Here is a 20,621-nt window from a genome sequence, read left to right as displayed (position 1 = left end):
AATACTATAATTCTTCCATTACTAATCACAATAGTTCTATAGTAGAATATCAGTAAGTCTTCTCTAATCCATACTCTATTCCTCCAGCCTGTGGACCCTGGGATGATTATGTCCACTGTACTCTCTCATGTTATACAAAACACAGTCTTACCCAAATTCAGTTATTTAATGTGAAATTACAGCTCTAAAATAGAGATGGAGACAGACAGGATATTAATTGAAGCTTTACTAATAGTCCTGTATTTCAAAAAATGTTACCCATGGTAACATAAATAGCATTTATGGTAACATAAATAAATAGCATTTATTTCCCTATCTTCCTTTTATTTTATTTTATTATGAAAATTTGCACACACATTTATACAAAAATAGTATAATGAGTCTGTGTATTTACTGAACTTCAAGAATTATTCAGATTTTGCCCATAGTTCATCTACCCAACCTCATGTACTAACTTTTTTTTTTAAGGTACTGGTCAGGGATTAAACCTGGAACCTTGTGTGTGGGAAGCTGATGCTCAACCACTGAGCCACAATGGCTCCCTTGAATTGGGTTTGCTTGTTTTTTAGGAGCACTGGGAACTGAACCTGAGACCTCCCATGTGGTAAGCAGGTACTCAACTGCCTGAGCCACATCTACTCCCCCTACCTTTTTTTCTTTTTCTGGAATATTTTAAGGCAAATTCTACTAAAGAGTATTTCATTTTACCTCAGAATACTTCAGTATGCGTTTTTAAATGAGGACTCTTTTTTTAAATACTAAGTTGCATCTCATCATTGTGCCAGACGTAATGAACATTTCTAAGAATTAATATCATGTTAATACCCAGTCCATATTAAAATGTTTCTGTTGTTTTAAAGGATGTGTTTTTATATATATATATATATTTTTTTTTTTTTTTGCTGTGTGCGTGTTTTTAATTCAGGATCTAACTAAAGTCCCTCTTTGCATTGGTTGTTAGATTTCTTAAGTGTTTTTATTCTATTATTCTCTCTCTCTCTCTCTCTCTCACTCCCATGCACTCATGAATTTTTATATGTTGGATGTCTTTCCGTTGTCATCATTATTCTTTTGCTCACATTGCCAGTAGCCCCTTTGTCTTTTTGACTCGGCCCCATTAGTTTTGATCAGCTATGGATTTTTAATCTCTAATTTTGTTTATTGGTTTCTGAAGAGTATTTGAAATTGTTCTCTAGTATCTTGTCAGTTTGATTACAAGGAAGCATTTAAGGCCTGGGGAGAAGCTATCAAATGTTCCTCTAAATGTTACCATGTTAGATCTCCTCAATTTGAGGAGAAAAAATTAGGTTAGTGTATTGTGGTCAGACTTATATGGTAGTTTCTGGTGTTAAAATAAAGACTCTTGAACTATTTTCTCATTGTATAGGATATGGGTTTATGCACACTGTTTAAAGTAAAACTGCCTGACTTCAAATCTCTGCTTACCGCTTCTTAGCCATACAGCTTGGTCAAGTTACGTACATTCTTCACAACTTAGTTTTTTCATTCTCTGAAGAGCAGATGGTAATAATGCATACTTCACAGGGTGGTCATATGGTGTAAGCGAAGAGATACCAGTAAAGCACTCAGCACAATGCTTGCCACACGGATAATGCTCAGTAAGTGGAAGCATAAAAACGGTAGCAGGGAACATCCTTGTGATTTGTCATTAACTCTAGCTCTCTATTACTTTATCCTGTGTAAACATGAATGGGGATTTTCTAAGAAAACAGGGTTTGCTTTCATTTTCATTATTCTGGTCTGGAAATTTTCTGCCTTAGTTTATTTGTGGGAAGTGAAGTAAACATTTCCTCAGCCTGCAGCATCATGTGACTGTTTCTTATGGCTAGTCAGCAGCATGGAGCCTCAGATGAAAATTTATTCACTTGTTCAGCAAAGCTAAGCAGACTTTATTTAAAGGAAGTGCTCGTTCTGTTTTCTGGACACACAACTTATAAGAACCATGTCACACTGTTAGCTAGTGATTTGGGGATGCTTTCTATATAAATGAATTTCCAGTCAGTGAAAAGTGCGTTCTCTTTAATGCTAAGCTTTAGGGTAGTTTAATAGCTTCTACTAGAAATTTTACTTTAAGTGGAACTGTTTTAAACAGAGGTAATTTAAACATCTTTTAGCCTTTTCTTTTTGTCTGTACCAGTCAGCTATTGCTATGTAACCAACAATCTCACAACTCAGTGGCTTAAAATAATGGTCATTCATTCTCAATCTACAGGATGCACGTTGGCATGGGTGGGGTAGGGGTGGGGGAACTTGAGGCTGGGCTTGGATGTGTGATTCTGCTTCATGTTGCAGGCTTACCTGGACTTGGCTCCTCACTGTGGTTTAGGCTCAGGTCAGGTCCACATATGTTTATTCTGGGGCCCAATCTGAAGAGACAGCCAACCAGAGAAAATTTTTCTTAGGGTGATAGTAGAGTATAAGAGGACTAACCCAACTGTGTGAGCATGCTTCCAGTTTCTACTTCGCTTGCATCTGATTACATTTCATAGGTCAAAGTAAGCCACATTATTACACCTAACATCAGGTGAACCTGGAAGAATGCTTCTTCTAAGAAGGTGGGGAGGGAGGAAGTAAATAATTGTCAAACACTAATCTAATTTACCACAGTGACCAGGGTCATTTGACTTGGTTATCTACCACGGTTCTTCTATGTTAATGTGCAGTTACTATTCCTCCCTTTACTATCTATTTTAGTTTCCTGACTGGTCAAGCAAATATTATGAAATGGGTCAGGAGAAACAATGGGAATTTGTTTGCTCATGGTTTAAGGCTGGAAAAAAGTCCAAATCAAGAAGTCATCAAGGTGATACACTTCTTTCCCCAAGATTGGGGTTCTGGGGCTGATGGTGAGGGATCATTGCCCCATTACTGTGCAATATTTCTTTTTGGTCTCACATTTTGGATTATTATACTGTTAGCAGTTTTCTGTTTCTGCTTTTTGAGTCCCAAGTTTAATTGCTATCTCTTTTTGGCCCCTTAAAGACAAAAAAATTAATTAATTATTTTTTATTAAACATTAGCCATGTGGGAGTACTATATTAGGGGCTGGAGCTACAAAACTTGTTTATTTCTGCTACAGACTATGCAATATTGGAGACCACTGATAAAATACATAAAATAAGAAAGGAATAAAAATATGTCACAAACTGTACATCAGTGGCCAATTAATATTTGACACGGGTGCAAAGTACATTAAATGGGAAAAAAATAGCATCTTCAACAAATGTTGCTGGGAACACTGGATATCCACATGCAAAAGAATGAAGGTATTTTCCCTACCTCAGAAACATATACAAAAATAAACTCAAAATGGATGAATCTAAGAGCTAATAAATAGAAGGGCTAAAACTATAAAGGTCTTAGAAGAAAATATAGGAAGAAATCTTCATGATGTTGAGAATTAAAAAGCACAACCTTGCAGAAAGAATATCTAACAAGCCTCTCCTGCCCCCACTTCTGTAAATCAGCCCATGAGAACAGGGCCTTGCAGGAGAATGTCAAATGAATGACTCCTGTCCCCTGCCTCTGTAATCTAACAAACCACTCCTGTCCCCCACTTCTGTAAATCAGCCCGAGACCTTGCACCTGCCTTCTGCTTCTGTAACCCCACTTGAAAAATTTCACCTATCAAAGCATTAGCCAGTTAGCAAAAGTCATGCTGATCCCACATAAAATCCTATATAAACCTATGAAAACTGAAAAATAGGGCTCAGAACTTGGCGATTGACTCTTGTCTGGGCCCACGCATAATAAATCTGTACCTCTACCTTTCTGAGTATCATTTGGGTTTCTCTGCCATTCAAAACTCCTGGCTTTGCTGCAACATTTGGTTCCCTGACGGGGAAACCCAACCAAGCAGGCCCTTTGAGCCTCTGGCTTGGTATTGGTGGGCGTGGCCAGGGAAGATCTCCACACGAATGGGGCGGCGCCACTGGTCCCCTTGATGGGGCCTCCCACAGGGGGAAGGATTCCTGTGGGCCACTTCCTCTGCCCCGGCCTGACTTGGTGGAGAGGTGGACTAAACAACATAAGAAGACGCTGGAAAGATAAGGGGGTTCTGAGTCCCAGTCAGGCCCGTCTCCGGACTGAAGGGGAGACTGATCACCTCCCAAAATCTCGAGATTTGAGATTCCAGGATAAGGTAGTCCCTTGGGTGGGACTGTGTAACCTCTGAGTGATTGAGTGAATGAATGGGGACTGCAGAGGCTTGCCTCTGCTGATCCAGTTTGTGGCTCCACGGCCTGTGCTGTGGAGTCTGAGTGGGCCCCAACCTGTACTCTGCGGCTATATCATATGGCATAACAGCTAATCTGGACTCTACACGGACGCCTTAGCTAAGACGAGCCTAAGTTCTCGTGAGAGATGTGGACAGGTGGGCATCTGAGTGGCCTCGTGAGAGGATCCCCTCCTTTGTTTATCCTGTAACACCAGTCAGGGATGGGATCATCACAGTCCAAACTCACAGTCTTAAATTGTGTGTTAAAAAACTTCAAGAAAAGCTTTTCCGGGGATTATGGTGTCTGTATGTCCCCCAGATCTCTCCGGACTCTGTGCAAATTAGAGTGGCGTAAGTTTGGTGTAGACTGGCCCTCAGAGGGAGCCCTAGATGTAACCAAGGTTCGTGCAGTTTGGCAGGCAGTCACTGGGATGCCTGGCCACCCTGATCAGTTTCCCTGTATCAATTTCTGGTTAGAAATTACCCAAACCCTGCCCCCTTAGGTTTGATTCTGTGTTGGAAGGAAGGGTCAGAGTAGGGTCCTAGTAACTCAAATGGCGGGACCTCAAAAACCTGTTATTCTACAAAAATCTCTGGAAGAAAACCATTGCCCCCGCCGTATGTTCCAGCCATTCCAGGGCATCTCCCTGCCCCGGAGCCTCCACAAGCAAATCTCCCAGAACCTCCTCCACCTTCAGTCTCCCCAGCCCCATCAGCCCCCCCAGGGGGTTCCTGAAACCCCTTTGGCAGAAAAAACTGGGATCAGCGCAACCTGCCCTTCAGATGCCCCTCCGTGAAACACAGGGTCCAGCCCAAATCGGTGCAGATGAAACAGCCCATCCTGGAAGGCCAATCCTGTTTTATCAGCCTTTCACAACTACAGATCTCCTAAACTGAAAGCACCACACCCTGTCATATTCAGAAAAGCCTCAGGCTCTTATTGACCTCATGGAGTCCATTTTCCAAACCCATGCCCCCTTGGAATAATTGCCACCAACTCCTCCTAACCCTGTTCAATACGATAGAGAGATGCCGGATCCTCGTGAAAGCCAGGAAGTGCTTGTAAGAGCAGGCCCCCACAGGTGTCTTTGAGCCAGAGAAATGGGCCCGAGAGGCGGCACCAGGAGCTCAGCCAGCTTGGGACTTTCACGCAGATCAGGAACGGGCTGCCCTTCAGCGATATCGAAAAGCCCTCCTCAGAAGGGTGCAGAAAAAAGCGAGGAGGCACACAAACATGTCCAAGCAGCCTCCTGTCACTCAAAAGCCTGAAAAACCTCTGGGAAATTTTTATGAGCAACTCTGCAAAGTCTTCAAGATTTATACCCCCTTCAACCCAGAAGCCCCGGAAAGCCAGAAAATAGTCAACGCAGCTTTCGTCGCCCAGGCAGCAACGGACATCAAACGGTAAACATTTACTCTGACTCTAAGTATGCATTCACTACTGTACATATCCATGGAACAATTTATAAGGAGAGGGGACTCCTAACTGCAAGGGGAAAATAAATCAAAAATAAAGAAAAAATCCTTCCGCTACTGAAGGCAGTCTGGAAGCCAAGCAGGGTCGCCATCATACACTGTCGGGGACATGAGAAGGAAACGGATGCAGTTACTAAAGGAAACACACTAGCCAATGAAGCGGCTTGACAGGCAGCCAAGAAAGCCCACAAACTGCAGGTCCCGCTGCCAGTGCCTCACCTGTCCCTTTTAGGGCAACACATTGAAAAAACTAAACTATACCTGGGAAAAACAGGAGTGGGCAAAGAGAAAAAAAAGACACCAGACCCCAGGGAGAAACGGGCTACTCCTAAATAGCCGTCTTCATCCCAAAGGGGGCTGCCGACACCCTTGTTCAGCAACACCACTGGCTCACCCACCTGGGAAAAACTGCTTTAAAAGCCCTGCTCAGAAAATGTTGTACATTGCCAGATAGCCTCTCTCTGTACCACTATTAACAGCCAATGCCAAACCTGTGCTAAAAACAACCTCTCCCAAGGTCCCTGGACCCCAGCTGGCATCCAACAGACAGGAACTGCCCCTTTTAAAAACTTAACAACAGACTTTACAAAAATAAAACCAAGCTGAAAATATAGGTACTAGTAGTGATGTGCATCTTCTCGGGCCGGGTCAAGGCCTTTCCCACCTGCACTAAAAAAGGAAGAAGTAACTAAAGCTTTGCTCCCAGAAATAGTTCCCCAGCATGGGATACCCTTATCCATAGGCAGCAGCAATGGCCCAGCTTTCATAACAGCCATCACCTAAGAGCCAGCAAAAATATTAGGAATTAAGTGGAAGATCCACACAGCATATAAGTGCCAGAGCTCAGGGAAAGTACCCTCAAAACCACCCTAGCCAAGTTCTGTAAAAAAACTGGCCTCGTGAGTAATTCTCCCAATAGCCCTCCTTAAAGTCAGATGCACCCCTGCACTCTCAGGCTATTCACCTTTTGAAATTCTGTTTAAATGACCATCCCCAATTATTCAAACCTTCAGGGGAAATCTCAGGCTCCTAGGAAAAACCGGCCAGGATTCTACTCTCCAGCAACTAGCCCAAATACACAAAACTGTCCTGTCTCGGGATCCCATACCATTAGGTCAGCCAGTATACCCACACTTATATGGAAACCTAGTTTAGGTAAAAGGCTGGAAGGAGTCCCTCCAGCCCACCTGGATGGGCCCACTTACTGTTATCCTTGTAACCCCCGCTGCTCTCAAAGTTTCAGGTATTGCCCCTTGGATTCATCATAATAAGGTTAAAAGAACACACTCCAACGAAAAACAAGACGACTGGACAACTCACCCTGTACCTGACTGTCCTTAAAATCCAAATTGCCTGGAACCACTGAAAATTGTTATTACCTGACTAACTGAACTCCTGTTCCCTGTGATTCCTGTTCCTCTTCAGACTGCTCGGCTTACTGTTTGGGACTAGACTAACAACTACAGCTCCCAAAGACTGCAATGTAGTTAAAAGGATACTAATCTTAATAACATACTTGTGTTTTGTAAAATGCTTTACTACCTTAAGTTGTTTTTCCACTTAGCTCAAGTAACACCCTATAAAAATTAGAAGGGCATTAAGGGGGAAATTGTTGAGAAATAAAAAGCATAACCTTGCAGAAAAAAATAATGAGCCAGCTTCTGTAAATCAGCCTGTGAGAACAGGGCCTTGCAGGAGAATATCAAATGAACATCTCCTGCTTCCTGCTTCTGTAATCTAACAAACCACTCCTGCCCCCCACTTCTGTAAATCAGCTTGCGACTTTGCACCTACCTTCTACTTCTGTAACCCCAGTTGCAAAATTTTGCCTAGCAAAATTAGCCAATGAGCCAACATTAGCCAATGAGCAAAAGTCATGCTGATTCCACACAAAATCCTGTATAAACCTTTGAAAACTGAAAATGGGGCTCAGAATTTGGAGATTGACTCTCGTCTGGGCCCACGCGTAATAAATCTGTTCCTCCACCTTTCTGAGTACCATTTGGGTTTCTCTGCCATTCAAAACTCCTGGCTTTGCTGCAACGATGACTTTAGATGTGGCAATGGATTCTTAGATATGACACCAAAAGCATGAGCAACAGAAGAAAAACTAGATAAAATGGACCGCGTCAAAATTTAAAACTTTCATATATCAGAGTTCATTGTCAAGAAAGTGAACAGACAATTCACAGGATTAGGAGAAAATGGTTGCAAATCATATATCTGCTAAATGCTTAATATTTAGAATGTATAAAGAACTCCTACAATTCAACAACAAGAAGACAAATTGCCCAATTAAAACATGGGAAGAGGCATGACTAGACATTCCGCCTAAGAACAAATGGCCAATAAGCTCATGAAAAGATGTTCAAACATCATGAGGCATTAAGGAAATGCAAATCAAAACCACATTGAGATACCACTTCATGCCCACTATGATAGTTTTTATTACAGAATATTAAAAAATAACAAGTGTTAGGGTGTGGGAAAATTGGAACTCTTGTGCATTGCTGCTGGAAATATCAAATGGTGTACTCTCTCTGGAGAACAGTTTGGTGACTCCTCAAGAAGTTAAACATATACTTAATATATACTTATCATCTGACCCAGCAATTCCACTCCTAAGTATCCTAAAGAATTGAAACAGGGACTCAAACAGATACTTCCACACCAATGTTCATAGCAGCATTATTCACAGTAGGCAAAAGGTGGAAAATCTATGTGTCTATCAACAGATGAGTAAAGAAAATGTGAATATATATAATGAAATAATATTCACCCATAAAAGGAATAAAGTTCTGATATATGCTACAACATAAATGAACCTTGAAAACATTAAGCTAAATGAAATAAATCAGACACAGAAGGACAAATATTGCATGATTGCATTTATAAGAAATATCTAGAATAGACAAATTCTAAGAGACAGAAAAGCTAGAAGTTACCAGGGACCGGGAGGAAGGGTAAATGGGGGCTTATTGCTTAATAGGTGCAAAGTTTCTATTTGGAATGACGAAAAAAATTTTGGTAATGGGTGGTGGTGATGGTTGTACAACATTGTAAATGTGATTAATGCCATTGAATTGTACACTTAAGATGGTAAATGATGATTTTTGTTATATATATGTTACCACAATTAAAATAAAAGTCACAAATACCATCAAGATATATGACTTCCCTCATGGAGGCTTTCTAGAATAGTCCCTGTGGGGGTTAGTTCTTCCATGTTCTTTCTCTGCTGTTCTGTTCTGAGGACATAATGAATACCCATTCTGCATTTTCCATCTCATATATTCCTTGAGGACTCTCTCCTCACCCTGAGCCCTGACTCTTGACCATGGTAACTGGCATTTCCTACAGATCTTGTAGTGCCTGGAATATTTTCACATGATTGCTTTGTTTGTTCCTTACAACCCTGAAAGGAGTGGCTATGTGGAAACTGAGTCATGGAAGACAGCTTGCCCAGGTTCTTCCTAGCTCCTCCAAACCTCACTGCTTCCTTGAATTGTCCCCAGAACTTGCAGTCCTCTCACTTGCATTCCTTCTTCCTGTTTCAGTTCTTCTTTTGTAGGCCTTTGTGTCTCAGTGCTTCGGTTGCCATCTTTACCCTTGTTGTCTCCTCAGATTTCATGCTCCCATCTGTGGTCTATGGGTTCTTGGAGGACAACAGTCATTATAGTTCTTTTGAAATTTCTTTTATAATGTTGAACAACAGCTGGAACAATTATTTTAAATCTGCTTTTCATACCTCAAATGTCACATAATACACAAGTTTTTAGTGACATAAATATGCATATAATTGAAACATCAGATTTCTTGCTGTCTCCAGTTACTATTTTACAGCATTCAAATGATGGCTGTATTTGTAGAGCTGGAGGAAAATGACACAATACATGTTGTTTGACATGGTCATCTAAAATAGTTGAACACATTGGTTGTGTAAATATTTGCTAGAACAGAGAAACGGTATTTTCTGTGCCTCATAGAGGTGAAAGCAAAAGTCTCCATAGCATTTGTCTTCCTTTAGTCTCATGGGAAGTCATGTTCCTACATATTGTCACAAGTACTCAGCTGATCACAACCTCTTCTTGAGGAACTTAAGCTTGCACAGGAAATCTGAAGCATTACTAAAGGATGTGTCAGAGGGGAAAAATTTCTGAAATGTTAAAAAAAATAGTAGATATGTAACATTTTCCTATTGACATGAGAAAACATCTCAAGTAAAAAAGTAGACTCAAGAAACTTATATTCCAAGCATTTTCAGTTACTTTTTAGTTTTATTAACATTCCCCTTTTTAAGCAGGGTTGTCAGGTATAGTAAATAAAAACACAGTAGTCCCAGTTAAATTTGAATTTCAGATAAACAATGACTACATTTTAATATAAGCATGTTGCAAAATATGTATCGTGTATTTTACTGACAGTCCTTCTTTTAAGAAATTCTAATTATCCATATTTATTGAATAGCTAAATTAGAGTATTTTTTCTTTTTGTAAATGAAGTGTTGCTTTAAAAAAGTTTGCTTTAAGTTTTTCTACAAGAAATTTAATATACATAACTAAAAAAGAATAGGAATTTTAATGCTGACCTATTGGAAGTCATTCCAGCTAGATTAGATAAAAAATGAAGATAAGGAATCTTTGAAATATGAAAGTAGGATTTATAGCTAATACTTGGCCAAAATCTCTTTTTCTACCCATTGCTCCTAATTATGCCCTCTGGAGGCTATAGAAAATAAGGAAATAATGTTAATAATCACCAACACTTAATAAGAGCAATTATATACTAGGTGTTGTTCTAGTGTATGTTTTACCTAATTTAACCTTCACACCAGCCATAGGGTGCTTTCATTATTTCTGTCTTACAGCTTAGGAAAGTAAAGCACAGAAAAGTTAATTAGCTAAACCAAGGCTACATCTGTCAACTCTTCAAGTATTTTCTTTTTTATAGTCTTCAAGCTCCAAGTTCTTTCTACTGCTCCTTATAGGGCACTGTCTCTGGACCCCTTTTTGTCCTCATTGTTCGACTCTGAGCTTGCTGTGGCTTGTAGGTATTCTCTAATACATTACTGCCCAAATTTCACAAGTAATATATATATGATCCGGGTACAGTGGGATTTTTTTATGGCTTTTTTTTTACTGAATGTTATATTTCTAATAGTGAGCTCAGTGGTTATATGAGTTTTTATTTTCTTGGCTTGCTTTCATGTAACACAGTTGACTCTGATTGAAGTTTTAGTTTTGAGATGAAACAGTCCTTTACACAGAATGACGTCTCCATCGATTTCTATACCTGCAGTTATATACATTTTTAAACAAATGTACAGGAGTTCACATGGATTTGTATTATTTAAGTAAATTGTTTTGTTTTCTCTCACTCTTCCTGCCTTCTATCATATTAAGTAATGTTTTATACTATCAGAATGATGGTAATAATTTGTGTTCAGACAGAGAACCAGACTGAACAGAAAAGTACATGTGTGTGCCCTTCCTGTGTTCTTCCTTCTCTCTGGACATTCCGTATGGCTCTGCCTGTCTTCCCAGTCAGCCTCAGTGTATGGACGGTGGTGTGGTATCAGTGTGAATATACCATTTGACAGTTTTGTCTTTGGGGAGAAGGTTTGCTCTATCTGTAGCGATTTTTCTCCCTTCTAACCCGACAAGCTCTTAAAAAATCTTGTTTTAGTAATTCACAGTGAGCTGCCTAATTGGGTTTATCAGCCTATATCACCATCTTTTTATGTGCCCTGCTTGCTGCTGTAACTTTGGTTAGGTTTCTCCCCAAATAATTAGACTTACTGATTATACTTTGTTCTTAGTATCAGAGTGGTGAGAGTTAATTTTAAGAAAAAAAAAATTATTTACCTGGAGAATTGTGGACTATGTCTATTTTATGTAAGAAAATATACCTCTAGTGGCATCTGAATGTAGTTGGGGGCATAATATACTCAGATGTAGGGTACTTTTTCTTGTTTGTATTTTAAGGAATGCTTACATTTGATGTTAATTAAAGTGTCTTTTACCAGCTATTTTTTTTTTAAAGAAAATAAGAACCAAAGGAAAGAAAAAAGATCATATTTATATACCTCGTAGTCCTAAAATTTTAATAAGAATCAGATAAATTTTTGTATGTTGATCCAGTTATCATTGATGATCCATTTATTAAAGACCAATTTTCCGTATTTTTCAACATTATCACTAGTGTAACATCTGCGCAGGTATGTTCAATAAATATAATATGTATTCAGAGTTTTGTTCACTTAGGATTGTACTTTTAATGAATACCTACCACAAAGTGATTGCTGCTTATTGTTATTCTCTTTTCAGGTCTGCTTTGACATTTCTTAGCTACGTTTTATATATTAAATTTACTGATTATAGCTTTTATTTTTCCAAAGGTATGGGAATAAATAATGTTCTAAATATTCAAGATCATTACAGAGAAAATTATAAGTATTAATGCTTTCCAATGTCAACATTCAATGTAGAATGTTCAGTGATTCTTTAGATGAAATATAGGTGTGTTAAAAATATATACAGAAGAATACATGTGTACACACACATGCATAAATAAATTATAGGTGCTCTTTGAAGTCGGTCTGTTATATACCGTGATTTAAAATGTGATTTTGTAATACATGGTACCACCACTCATTATAGTATGCTTATGAATGATTCTTTCTGAATATTTATTCTGTCATTCTTAAACACAAGTCAGAGCTGATTCATAATTTTCCATTTTATGAAAAATATATTTTAGAAGACATGTTAGTTTCCATAAACATTTTAAATGTTTTTATAATAAAGTAGTATAAAATGAGAATCTTTCCCTTTATATAAATTTGTCTTTCCTGTCATGCAGATGTAAATTTGACATTTTGTCGATGTATGTACTGTTCTGTTTTTATCCTTAATGTTCAGAAGGAACCGAGAGGTGTTGCATTCTTCCTTGGTATCATTTTTCTCCGGCTTTGGTAGCATTTTTTCCTTTCTGGATAATCTAATTTAGTAGGTATTCATTCAAATTGTCATTGGGGGAAAGACGTATCCCTAAGATCAGTTTGGGTTTCCAACCTCTGTCTGCTGACATGTATTAACCTTGTTTGTTGATTATCAGTTGGTGTTCACTTGTTCTTTTCCCTTTCCCTTTGGATTTTCTCTCTCTCATTCCCATCTTGGCTTCCCATTGAATAAAATCAAGTAGTCTAACTACTGTACTTACCATACATAACTTGCCATTTGTGTTTAAGAGATTCCTTTGAGAAAAATCTCTAGACTGTACTATCTTTGTTTAATGCTATTGGAAATAAGTATAAATTATGGTGTGCTTGTAAATCTTTAAGAAATGGTATATTTGGCCATCTCTTAATTAAAATGTAGTATTCTTTCCTGAAAAATTAAACCCTGTATAAATTTAGTTCTTCCTAATGTATATTCAGAAAAGGAGACTTACGAGAAACTGAGAAATTGAGTAGTTCTAAGTTTAATTTCAGCTTTAAATGAAATCTTACTGGTGTTAACAGAAATTTAAAAACAAAACAGAAATTGGTTTTTTAAAATTTCATTTTGTCTCATTAAACCCTGCACACATATTACCTTGAATTTAGGATTCATAAAGGAATAATGATCAAAATTCCTGATACAGTGAATATTTAGGGAAATGTGTATTAAAGTGAGCTACCTGGAAAATGTCCAAATATTGCAAAACATATTTTGAAAATATTAAGTCAGCCTTAGGGTGGAATCCCATAAATAATAAAATAATCAAAAAAGCCAGATGTCTTAGATCATCAAATAATCAGTAGAGGTATGCCAAGGTATCCTAAGCTTTTTTCATCTGTTTTTAAAGCAACCCATTAAATATGGGAATAGATTCCCAAAAAAACTTAGCCATTTTTGCCAAATCCAGTATGTCTTTATAACTCTGATTTTCCAGTCCCTATATTAATGAAGAGTCTGATTTCAAAATATTTTAAAGACCCTGACTTCTTTTACTTAGTCAATCCAAATCAGAAATATTTATTGAGGGCCTGCTATGAGCAAGGTGTTATGCTTGTTCCCAGGGAATATAAAGGTAAATAAAATCATGCTGTTCACCCTCAAATTACTGGGAACCATTCTAGCTAAAGAGTTCCATGTAATATTTATTATAGAATTATCTAAGTCAATAGCTGAAAAGATTTTATTTTTAGAATTGAAGTCAGCAAACATTTTAGGAATTTTTACTCCTTGTGACAGATACAATGTTAATGTAGAGAGAGTGTCAGATGTGACACTTCCCCTTGACAAAGTAATTTTATGATCTAACTTAAGAAAGAACATAAAATAACAGTACAAGGACATGAGTGAATAATATCGTATTAAAGTTTTATATGGTGTAGGAGTTAAATAGAGATGAGAAATCAGTAATCACTGCATAGTTTGTGTACTTCTTTTGGGTTGGAAAGTTTATTCCTGTTATACTCTTTATTTGTCTAGGAAACATTTTTTTTTAAAAGGCCAACTTTAGCCCCACTTATGTGTATACACATCACAAGTTTCATTGTGAGTTTATATTAAGAGAGGACAGTGGCTGGACCTTGATGGAAGTACTTTTTAATGAAAATCTTTGGTTCGGAAATTTAAAGTTGTCATATTACCTTTTGGGGTGGCTGACATTCCATTATTAGCTGATGATCTGTGGCCCCAAATATGGGAATCAGTTATATTCAATTATACAATATTTAGTGAGTATGAGTAGTGAATTTCCTGTTAAGTTATATTACTCTTCAGAGGATAGACTTTGTGTTAGCATGAAGCTTTCTAGCTGATCTCCAAGTCCTCTTCTATGCTACCGCCAGTGCTGTGTGTGCTATCTAAAACAGGGAACTGATGTGAGTCTCCATAGCTCTCTCTTGTCTAGGTAAAACATTACTTAGCCTCTTTCCCATGCAAAATATATACTGTATACTACTATATAGGCTGTATACTTCATGTTGTTGTTTTCTGTTAAATCTTTATTAGAATATCTCCTTTTTCCATTCTTCTGGTGGTTTCCATTCTGCCTTGGTCAGACCTAGCTCAAATATTAGCCCTTCACTTTCTTTCCCTGACCCCACTGTTAGAATGTATTTTCCATCATCTGTGTTCCTTTTTTAATTATAGCCTGCTATAGCCAGAGTCCATTTAGGACAGAAACTACACCAGGTACTTGAACAGAGATACTTTAATTTAAAGATTTGTTAACTTTGGTATGAAGGTGCTAACTAGGAAACTGACAAGGAAAGAAGATAACACTGAAGCATCAGTGAGATTGCAGCTGTAGGGAAAAGGCTGGATGATTAAAGCTCAGAAATTTAGAGAAGCCCTGCAGAACTGAAACAGATCTCTGAGGTAGTATGCTGTTCTTCTGGTGCTCCTGTAGCTGAGTTGAGAAGGGGGTCCATGTGGACCTTTAAAGGGTCCTAGTGGACCTTTGAGGAGGGGTAGCTGGACAGCTGGTGCTGAGTTCTCTGGTTGGGGGGGTCTGGGGACACATGAGGCTGATTCTGCAAGTGTTGTTTTAATTTGCCCAAGGGCTGCTGATGCAAACTACCAGAAATGTGGTAGGTTTTAAGATTTATTTATTTATTTATTTCTCTCCCCTCCCCCCCCCCCCCCCCCCCCCCGCAGTTGTCTGTTCTCTGTGTCTATTTGCTGTGTATTCTTCTTTGTTCGCTTCTGTTGTCAGCGGCACAGGAATCTGTGTTTCTTTTTGTTGCGTCATCTTGTTTTGTCAGCTCTCCGTGTGTGCGGCACCATTCCTGGGCAGGCTGCACTTCCTTTCACGCTGGGCGACTCTCCTTACGGGGCGCACTCCTTGCGCGTGGGGCTCCCCTACGCGGGGGACACCCCTGCGTGGCAGGGCACTCCTTGTGCGCATCAGCGCTGCACATGGGACAGCTCCACACGGGTCAAGGGGGCCCGGGGTTTGAACCACGGACCTCCCATGTGGTAGATGGACGCCCTAACCATGGGGCCAAGTCCGCTTCCCCTGTGTTGGGTTTTATAAAGGATATTTATTTGGGATAAAATCTTTACAGTTCCAATACTGTGAAAAGCCCACCTCAAGGCACCATAAGAGGTGCTTTCTCACAAAAGTCAGCAGCTTTTGATCCTGGTTTTGTTGCCACATGGTGAAGCAAGATGGCCAACCATCTTTGGGGAAGTTTCTGCCTTCCCTTCCAGAATCTACCGTCTCTTGGAGCTCAGCTGTGAGCAACCAGACATAGGGTTTATCTCTTTCCAGCCTTCCTTTATCTGTCTCGGCTGTTACTCTCTCTTCCCAAGTTCAGCTGTCAGCTCTCAGGCATATAGCAGGGCTGTTGTCCTCTTGAGCTGCTCTGTAGACCCAGCCTCTTGGGGGCTTCGTGCTTAAGCATTCCTCTGTCTCACGTTGCAGAATCAAATATGCTGGCTCCCTTTTTTCTCTGTCTGAGTGTCCATTTATAGCAGACCCAGCATGGGGGTAGAGACTCAACCTGAGTCACACCTTACTGACCTAGTCCAATTGAAAGCCCTAAAGCAATCACCTCAAGTAATTGAATCAGAGGCCCCTCAATGGAATTTAGTGCAATCAAAGATTATCCCACCCAGAGGAAGAGATTAGTTTCAAACGGTCTATTTTTAGGATTCATAAAATTGCGAACTGCCACACCTGCTTTGATGGTTAAAGTGTTGGCTTGGCTTCTTTATAGTGTCCAGTTTGGTCAAGCAAGCACTGGCCTAATTGTTACTGTTAAGGGCATTTCATGGATTTAAACCATTAGGTAATTTCCTCTATGACTTGATTACGTCTACAATCAACCAAGGAGCTTGCCTTCAGCAATGAGAGAAGTCTTATCCAATCAATTAAAGGCCTTAAAAGGAGAACTGATGATTTCAGCATTTATAAGAGAGAGTTTCCATTTCTACTTTAACCAGCCAGCTTCTGGAGAATTCATAGAAGCATTCATCAGAATTCCCACCTTGCCACTTTTTCTGGGGAATTTGGATTTGCCAGTCTCCATGGTTTGTGAGCCAATTCCTATAATAAATATCCGGTCAGTTCTGTTTTTCTGGGAGAACCCTGACGAATATGCTTGCCCAATAGATTCCAATGCCGCTAGAGGGGCGGCCACTACTGGGGTGAAGTGGCATTGCCCGGGGACACTCCTGGGAATGGTGGATAGGAGGCAAATAGGAGGTTTTTAGGCCAGAAGGACTGTGTCCCTTCTCCCTCCTCAGTGTTCTAATCTCCCACTAGCATCCCTAATGGCAGATCCTAACCTGGGCCAGAAACTGGTTCAGCAGAAATGTGGTTTGCAGAGTCCCAGCTTAGCATCTCAGAGCACAGGGTGATAAGGGTGACTTTGGAGCTGATAGCTTCATAACGTCATTACACAGTGGAGTAAATTAATATCTTCCTCCTGTTTGACTATCAGCTCCTTGACATAGAAGTTGTATCTTATTTATCTGTCATCCCCAAATCCCCAAATATCTGAAAATCTAAATCTTTTTACAACTCATTTGTCAGTAAAATTTAATCTGACCTCTTGATATAATAGTCATACATGTTGCTGTGGAAATATTAGCTCTGCCTGGATCCTGAACACCTGGCTGAGAAGGTTAATTATACATGATATTTACCTAAAACAACTTTTCAAAATTGGGAAAAATTCTTAATTTCTCAACCATCTGATCCCCAGATAAGAGATCATAGGTCACTATTGTTTAGTATAATGTCTTGTATAGGTGTTTAGTAAAGAATCAATGAATAGATTGTTGACTAACTTGCTACTATCATGTTATTTCCAAGCTGGTCATAGATAGGGTTTGTTTTTGTTTGTTTTTTTTTTTACATGTGAGATTTCTAAAGAGGTGTTAAATTTATAAGTTCTTTATAACTGCTGAATGCTTAGAAAAATGGAAATAATGCTTATTCATTAAAGCTTTAGAACCAGAATTGGGAACTCTTTTATAAGAGCCTCTGAGAAACAAAACAGAAGATATTGTGAATTCCCATTTCCTATGTTATCGAAGTAGGTTATGGCTTAAGAATTAATTTTCATATTCGTTTTCAGTAAAGTGCGTTCAACAGAGTTCAACAGGATAAAAGGTATATGTCTCACTTCAACCTTTAGTCAAAGAATTCCGCTAAAATTGTAAATATATAGACAGAGAGTAATTTTTTATTTTATTATAATCATTTTTAACATTTTAACTGGAAATGTAAGGAAGGTTCCACTCTTTTGACAAGTTTCTTATGGTAACTTCTTCATAGCTTTATTTCTGTCGGTATTGCCTATTGGTCCTGGAACATTTTTCTAAAGCTAGTGCATTTTTTGTTTTTCTATGCTAAGGGCAAAGACTTGTAAGTAAGAAGATAAAAATTGGAAGATAACTGAATAAAAATGATTTCAGAGGTTAGAAAATATTTATGAGAATTATACTTGTATTCCTTTGAGAAGATTGAAAATCTCTCTGAGAATGTAATACTTTTACAATTGGTACAATATTCCTATTGAAATAGAATAATTTTTTAGATCATTTTAATTAGTGAAAATAATAGAACTTTAAAAATGTTGATTGATTATTTCAGTGGTGGAATGGTAAAGCTTTGTAATTTAACTTGGTTAGGATCAGTTAAATTTCAAGGTATTATACTTACAAATTATGTTGAGGAAGTATTTTTTCTTTCTTCAGTCATGTCATGTAAGCCAAAGCACTGTTGATCTGAGTGCAAGAGTTTCTATACAAAAAACATCTTCTGCACCAAGTTCTTTAATTTTTTTTCTCTAAGTGTCTGCAGGCTTTTTTTGTTTTGTAGGTAGAAAAAGGTTATAACAGAATGGCCCACACATCATTGGGCTCTTCAATGCGTAGTCGTTACTGCTTTTGTCATGCTACTTCAACCCCAAGTACCTACCTTCCAATTGTCATTGGAACAAAATTCTCATGAAGATCCTGGGAAAAGTAGGAGGAGAATATGGGTAGAGCTAACGTGCCCAAGACTTCCCCTTTCCTTGTAGATGGAGGGAGTTTGTTTTCACATTCACTTCCTTATATGGGCTATATATCATCTCTGAGTCCCATGGCCTAGATTTTTTTTTTTTAAGTGTCAAAACACTGCTACTAAAACAAACCATAGCTTCATATATGGTTTTTAACTCTCTTTGTTTGGAAGGCCTCTTATCTGGGCTTCAAAAATCCATATTATCAACCTCTCATTGAGTATTATTAACTTGTTATTCCATAGCTATCTAAAATTCATCACAACCAAAACATAATTCCCCCCCAAAAAGTCCAGTGCTTCCCATAGTTTCTCTCAGTGAATGACATCATCATTTATGTGCTTTTTTTGGTCTTTATTTATTTTTTTAATATTACATTAAAAAAAATATGAGGTCCCCACATACCTCCCACCCCACTCCTCCGCCCACAACAACAATCCCCTCCATCATCATGAGACATTCACTGCATCCAGTGAACACATCTCCGAGCACCGCTGCACCCCATGGTCAATGGTCCACATCATAGTCCACACTCTACCACGTTCCACCCAGTGGGCCTTGGGAGGACATACAATGTCCAGTAACTGTCCCTATAGCATCACCCAGGATAACTCCAAGTCCCAAAAACGCCTCCACATCTCATCTCTTCCTCCCATTTCCTACCCCCACCATGGCCACTTTCTCCACACCAATGCCGCATTTTCTTTGATTACTAATCACAATAGTTCATGAATAGATTATCAGTAAGTCCACTCTAATCTGTATTCCTCCATCCTGTGGACCTTGGAATGGTTTTGTCCACTCCACATCTGTAACAAGAGGGGGCTTAGATTTCACATGGATGCTGAATGCAATTTCAATCCTCCTGCTTTCAGTTGTAGGCACTCTTGGCTCCATGGTGTGGTGGTTGACCTTCTTCAACTCCATGTTAGCTGAGTGGGGTAAGTCCAATAAACCAGAGTGCAGGATCTGAAGTCTGTTGAGGCCCAGGGCCTGGCTATCACATGGTCAGTCCAGAGATTCAAGTGCCCTGGGTATACACTAAACCCCAGCGCCAACTACAGATCCAGTAAAAGTACCAGGAGAGACTTGTGGACAAAGATCACATCTGAGTCCAGCTCCATCACACAGAACCACAAACTCCAAAGCAAGGCCAACTGACATGGCACTGAACTCCATCTGCCATGACCATAGAACCTGTGGGTCTCTGTAGCCCTCAGAAGAACCAATACCTGGGGTTGTATCTACTTTATCTGTCTCTGGGACTCTGCTGAGGCATGCATATCCTTCTAAGTCCAATTCCTAAATGTTTGTTTGAGGTATCAGGGTCCAGGGATTGAACCTGGGACCTCGTATTTGGGAAGCTGGCGCTCAACCATTGAGCTACACCGGTTCCCCTGAATTGGTGTTTTCTGTTGGTTTGTTTGTTTATTTTTTGTTTTTAGGAGGTAACAGGGATCAAACCTGGGCCCCCTATATGGGAAGCAGGCACTCAACTGCTTGAGCTAAATATCTTTTTCATTAATTGCCCCTTTATCCTTCTCATCATTACATCAGTTTGGCTTAAAAGATTTCTTCCCTGACCTTGTAGCTGCTTCCTGTTTAATCTTACTGTCTTTCTCATCTCATCTAATCCATCTTCCACACTGCCACTAACAGGAAGCTGTTAAAATGTGATTCTCTTCCAGCTGCTTCAGATCCTTCAAGGGATCACCATTACCTTTCAGCTAGATGGATCTACTTTTCCTGTCAAAAAAAAATCCAGCCTTCCTTCCCACCTTTATGCCCCACCTTTCCTCATTTTGCCTAGCATGGACTGTATGACCTTGGGGAAATGTGCCTGGACATCTCACTGCAACCTTTTCTGTTCCCTCTTCCTTGCCGATTTGACAATTTCCA

At 39.2% G+C, this 20,621-nt stretch overlaps 1 protein-coding gene and 1 long non-coding RNA gene across 8 annotated transcripts in view; one reads left to right on the top strand and one right to left on the bottom strand.

The window, feature by feature from the left end:
* Positions 1–20,621, top strand: part of DOCK4 (dedicator of cytokinesis 4) — a 516,333-nt gene that overhangs the window by 136,523 nt on the left and 359,189 nt on the right. The window lies entirely within an intron of this gene.
* LOC131278521 (uncharacterized) lies at positions 887–18,703 on the bottom strand. The gene is made up of 2 exons (XR_009185859.2): positions 18,380–18,703; positions 887–2,387 (listed from the first exon to the last, which is right to left on the bottom strand). It is a non-coding gene; the product is annotated as an uncharacterized lncRNA (long non-coding RNA).

This window comes from Dasypus novemcinctus, chromosome 5 (assembly GCF_030445035.2).
Source record: "Dasypus novemcinctus isolate mDasNov1 chromosome 5, mDasNov1.1.hap2, whole genome shotgun sequence".
NCBI lineage: Eukaryota > Metazoa > Chordata > Mammalia > Cingulata > Dasypodidae > Dasypus > Dasypus novemcinctus.
Note: the sequence above shows the minus strand (reverse complement) of the source record. Positions and strands in the feature narration are given on the sequence as shown.